The sequence below is a fragment of the Monodon monoceros genome, unplaced genomic scaffold, assembly GCF_005190385.1.
Source record: "Monodon monoceros isolate NGI ecotype Baffin Bay Population unplaced genomic scaffold, NGI_Narwhal_1 Super_Scaffold_11, whole genome shotgun sequence".
Classification (NCBI taxonomy): Eukaryota; Metazoa; Chordata; class Mammalia; order Artiodactyla; family Monodontidae; genus Monodon; species Monodon monoceros.
In genome coordinates this window covers 129,964,683-129,970,697 of record NW_021703767.1, presented here as the reverse complement: position 1 = coordinate 129,970,697, position 6,015 = coordinate 129,964,683, and the positions used below count along the sequence as shown (strand labels likewise).

The 6,015-nt window shown below is 41.9% G+C and overlaps 1 non-coding gene across 1 annotated transcript; it reads right to left on the bottom strand.

The window, feature by feature from the left end:
- Nucleotides 1-2,509: 2,509 nt before the first annotated feature.
- Nucleotides 2,510-2,581, bottom strand: TRNAC-GCA. The gene has a single exon. It is a non-coding gene; the product is annotated as a tRNA-Cys (tRNA).
- Between the last annotated feature and the right edge of the window lie 3,434 nt (nucleotides 2,582-6,015).

Below are 6,015 nucleotides of genomic sequence, written 5' to 3'. Positions count from 1 at the left end.
TTTGTGCCTCCTATAAGCACTTATTCCACTTTTATGAGTTTCATCATACTTTATAAATATCTGTGTGGCTGAGATTCCTGCTAGATTTAATTTCTTCCCTGATTCCGTTCTAGCCACATCATCTCCTACTTATCCCAGAGCATGTTTGTTCATTCCGTTCTCATAACTGAAAGCTCAGTCCTCTAATATCAAACTCTCCAAAGTTAAAAATACACCACCAACTGCCCATAAATCTCCAGGCACATCAGTGAATGTTGTAAATATCGTGGGCTGCCATCAAGTATTGGACATGGAGGTGGTCTTACCTGGGAATCCACAACTGGACTACAGAGGTTCATGTTCAGCTCTGAATTACAGGCAAATATTGTATGTGTGCATGGGTTGTATATTGTACATGATTTTATCAGATTTTCAAGGGGATCTCATCCAGGTGAACTGTCTCATTTTACAGCTGGAAAAAAAAAACAGATAAGAAGTCCAAAATTCTCCTTTGAACACCACTGATTCCTAGTTCCTTGAGTTGCATTCTGAGAACTTTCTATCTTGGGTATTGAGAAGAAAGGTCAAGGAAATCTCTGTCACTGCAGTAAGTTCTCCCTGATGAAGGCTGGAAGCTGCTGTGAAGCTAAGGAGCCCACAGCCCCCAGAGCTCCAGCTCACAGTTCTCTGTGGGCTGTAGACGACCCTTCCCAGCCGCTCCACTCTGAGGTTCTACCAAAACTTCAGATTGCAAACCCAGTGTGCCCCAAACTACACTTGCTGTCTTCCTGTTCAAACCTGCATCTCCTCCTATTTTGCTTTGTTGTAATAATAGTCCATATTTACTAAACATTTTCTATGTGCCAGGCTCAGTTCTAGCCATAACTTCTGGCTCAATCATCAGAAATAAATCCCACAAAACAGGTATTATTGTTAGCATACTGATTTTACAAGAAAACTGAGGCACAGAGTGGCCATGCAGCTGAGAGGTGGTAGGGCCAGGATTTCATTGTGGGCTCAGAGTTGGGTGCCAGGCCTGCCTATGTAACCATCTGATTAGTCTTCTCCCTGTCTTGATTGGTGACACCACTGCATACTGTCATTTGGTCAAAGAATGTAACACAGCACTGGGCTTCTTCCAACCTCTCCTCCCAGTGCCAGTTAATCACTGGGTACTGCTGAGTTTAGCTTTGACATCACTTAATCCCTCTCCCACTCTGGCACCACAGTGCCACCACCTCCTAAATGGCCTCCCAGCCTCCACCCCTGAAATCCATCTCCTACTGCTTCCACAGCAGTCATTTTAAAACCAAGTGCATCTAGGCCACTCCTCTTAAAGGCCTTCATGATAAACTGCAAGACTCTCAGCACAAGAGTTCTTACATTTTGATCCCTGTCTGCCTCCTCAGCTTCAGCCTCCTCTGCTGACACTCCCCATAGCACATTTTGTGCTCCAGCTGCCTCCAACTGCATCCATCTGGCTCCAGCCTCTACCCATGCAGTTTTCTCTGCCTGGGACCCAACCCTCACTCACCGCACCCCTGCCTCTCCTCCACCCTCCCTCTGGTACGATGCTGTTCTTCTATGAGACCCTGACTTGCCATCAGCTCCTCTTGGAAGCCTCCTGTAACCTCCCTCCTCTGGACAGAGGTAATAGCTGCCTCCTCTGCATTCCTGAAGCTGGCCCAGCTCGGTCCAGCTCACAGCTGTCTGACTTCTTATTTTACAGGCCTGCTTCCTGGCTGAGAGCACACTGAGTCCAGGGGCTGTGTCTTATTCACTTCTGGGTTCACACTTTGCACAATTCTGGCATGTAGTAGGGGCTCAGTGTATGTCATTCAAGCTGATTTTAAAATGCAGCAGTGCCTGAGCTGCAGGCAGGAGTTAAACCTAGACTAAGGCCTGACCTCTGGCCCCAGCCTGGGTCCGGAATGCAGGCACCCAAGGTGGGGTGCTCGCTGCAGGCAATGAACTGGGGATGGAAAGGTAATAGAAAGTCCTCAAGCTTAGATCAGGAAAGGAGTGCAGTTCCCTAAACTTTAGGCCAGTTCATGTTTATCCAGTGTTCTGTGAACAAGGACTCTATTCACTGACTGCCCCCAGGACACTGTAAAGTGTGGGCACCGTCACTAAGTTACTGGGTTTGCCCTGCAGCCAAATGTTCTAAAACTCTATGGACCATTCTAGCACCTTGGGAGCATTGCTAAGTGGAAATTTGTGACAAAGCTTTTAACAGAAGGAGAACAGAATGAGTAGTATAATGAAGTCATTGAGAACGTGTTCTCCTAGTTTAAATCCTGGACCTGTCCTTTGTAGCATCTGCAAGTCTCAGACTCCTTGTGTAAAATGGAGATAATGTATCTCGTAAAATTTTGGTGAGAAATGAAGGAGATGATTAATGTAAAGTACCTAGTCTGCAGCCTGGCATATATACAAGGGACATTAGTTACTATTCAACCAGTCCTGAGCTACAGAATATATTAAAGTCAAAATCAATCCATATTCTTCTAAAGCAAAAAGAAAAATGTGGAGGGGGCACCTGGATTTGAACCAGGGACCTCTTGATCTGCAGTCAAATGCTCTACCCTTGAGCTATACCCCAGTGAAATGGCCTTGTTTTTATAATCTATCTCTCTCTCAACATTATAGCTCTAAACTCTCAACATTATAGCAGTGACTCAGTGGAGCTATAATTAGAGAGAATGCTGCCTGGAAGGAGTCTGGGCATCATAGAATTTCATTATGAAAAAAGACCTGACTCCTGAGAATTAAGTTCTCTGAGCCTGGAAACTCTCTTGACTTTCATACCCAAAGCCTCTTCTGTCTGCCATAGCTTATACAAAGTGAACCTTGGTTCCAGGTAAAAATCATCAGATTTTCCACAAATAGCATCATCAGTATAATGTGATGATTGGTTTCCTGTCATGCTTCCTTAGCCACAGCTCCCAGAAAGTGAGATCCTCACTGCACTTCTGATTTCACAGAACTGATCTCATAACTGGCACTCAATAGACATTTGTTTCATTAAATGATTCTGGAAAAAATATGTATAAATAATGGTTTGTGTGAGATAGCTCTTCCAAGACATAACTGTAAGGTGTTTTTACTCACACCAAAACAGATGCCCAAGGAGATACACGCTTATGTAACATAACTTGCTTGAAACTTGGAATACTGCCAACTCCAAAATGTCATTTGATGAAGAGAAACAAGATTCTAAATAAGAGCTTCTTAATCAAGTAAATTATTTACCATGGTCTTACCACCAAGATTCCTTTTCAACTTCCAAACGCCACCACAGTTGGAGCAACCTGTATTTCTGGGCACCATAAACATCCCCTCTTCCCCTAATAAATTCTTCATGTGCTTCTTATGGAGTCTTAAACCTATTAGGAAGGCTCTCTTCTGCCAATTTCCTGACCATATACATTATAGAAATCTTTTCAAAAGATCCTAGTGTGTCAGGGTGGTGGTTGGTTGGGAGCCCAGGAGAGGGGAGTCTCCACTACATTCATTTCCCCCCTAACTCAGGCTGGAATTGAGAGATAAGAAAAGAACCACATGTACTCTTTGCTCATTGTTATTTTCTCACCCTGGACAGTGGGAGTAGAGATTTTAGCAGTAACAGATGTATTGTGTGCTTTGTATCGAAGAACCCTGGCGTTGGAAAAGATTTAGAGATCATTTATTTCAACCACTTCCTTTGCAGACTAAGAAACAGATGGAGGGAAGATGGAAAACCCTGCTTAAAGGCGCAGACATAACAGTAGCAAAAGCAACAGAACCAAGGGTCCATTGCACTGGCAACTCCTTAGAGGCTATTTGGAAGCCTACAGTGCTTGGAATGACGCAGGTGCTCATAAAATGTTTGTGAAATAAATATCAAACTGTAGTTATATAGTTAGACCAGACATCCTGGTTTGCTGGGGATTCTCCTGGTTTTAGCACTCTATGTCCTACATCTTGGGAAATCCCTCAGAAAACCAGGCTGGGGTTGTTTGGTCACCACAAATATGACCTTATTTTTTTATCATTCGTAGTATTTCCTAAACCTAAGGAATTCCTAAACCTATTTCACTTTCCACTGTCTCAATTTTTTTTTTACCATTATCACATACCTCCTATACTAATATTTATTATTTGTCTTGAAATCAACCCACTTTTTTTTATATTTAGCTTCATCCTAAGCAGAAATATTCTTGAAATTATGCCAACTGTATTTCTTTGTAGTGCACATCAAAATAAATACACAGCTTTTGAAATATATTAAAATTGTATTTAACACATGTTGCGCTTAACTACTTGCCATGTACCATTCTAAGTGATTTACAAGTATTGATTCATTTAATCTTTAAAACAATCCAATGAGAGAGGAACTATTGTCATCCTTACAGTGAGGAAATTGAGGCACAGTGAACTTAAATAACTTGCCAAAATATTGGCTCTCTGTACACAGTTGCCAAATAGAAATACACAGCTGGTGAATTTATCCATGTTCCCCAAAGTCATCTTGGAAACCCTCAGTGATAATCACAGTGTGATGATAATTTTATGTGTCCACCTGACTGGGTCACAGGGTGTCCAGACATTTGGTGTCTAGATGTGTCTATGAGGGTGTTTTTGGCTGAGATTAACATGTGACTCGGTAAAGGAGTAAGGCAGATTAATCCCCTCTTTTTCGGTGGGCCTCATCCAATTCACTAAAAGACTGAAAGATCAAGTAAGAACAGTATGGAGGTTCCTTAAAAAAATACAAATAGAACTACCGTACGACCCAGCAATCCCATTACTGGGCATATACCCTGAGAAAACCATAATTCAAAAAGAGTCATGTACCAAAATGTTCATTGCAGCTCTATTTACAATAGTCAGGAGACGGAAGCAACCTAAGTGTCCATCATCGGATGAATGGATAAAGAAGAAGTGGCACATATATAAATGCAATATTAGCCATAAAAAGAAATGAAATTGAGTTATTTGTAGTGAGGTGGATGGACCTAGAGTCTGTCATACAGAGTGAAGTAAGTCAGAAAGAGAAAAACAAATACCATACAGAGTGAAGTAAGTCAGAAAGAGAAAAACAAATACCGTATGCTAACACATATATATGGAATCTAAGAAAAAAAAAGTCATGAAGAAGCTAGGGGTAAGACGGGAATAAAGACACAGACCTACTAGAGAATGGACTTGAGGACACGGGGAGGGGGAAGGGTAAGCTGTGACAAAGTGAGAGAGTGGCATGGACATACATACACTACGAAACGTAAAATAGATAGCTAGTGGGAAGCAGCTGCATAGCACAGGGAGATCAGCTCAGTGCCTTGTGACCACTTAGAGGGGTGGGATAGGGAGGGTAGGAGGGAGGGAGACTCAAGAGGGAAGAGATATGGGAACGTAGGTATATGTATAACTGATTCACTTTGCTATAAAGCAGAAACTAACATACCATTGTAAAGCAATTATACTCTAATAAAGACGTAAAAAAAGTATACCACACACACAAAAAAAACCCCACAAATAACCAGTGTTGGAGAGGATGTGGAGAAAAGAGAACCCTTGTACACTGTTGGTGGGAATGTAAATCGAGGCAGCCACTATGGAAAACAGTATGGAGGTCCCCCAAAAAGCTAAAAGTAGAACTAACATATGATACAGGAATTCCACTCCTGGATATGTATCCAGAGTAACTGAAAACACTAATTCAGAAAGATACATGCACACCAATGTTCATAGCAGCACTATTTACAATAGCCATAATATGGAAGCAGCATTGTTTACAATAGCCAAGATATAGAGGCCAAGATAAGTATTCATCAACTGATGAATGGATAAAGAAGATACAGGTATTGGAACATTACACAGAAAAAAGAATGAAATTTTGCCATTTGCAACAATATGGATAGGGAATTGGAGGGTAATATTCTTGGTGACATAAATCAGATAGAGAAAGGCAAACACTGTATGTGTTGCGGAGCACAGGCTCCCAGACGCTCAGGCTCAGGAGACCCCTAATACACAGGACAAATAAAGGAATAT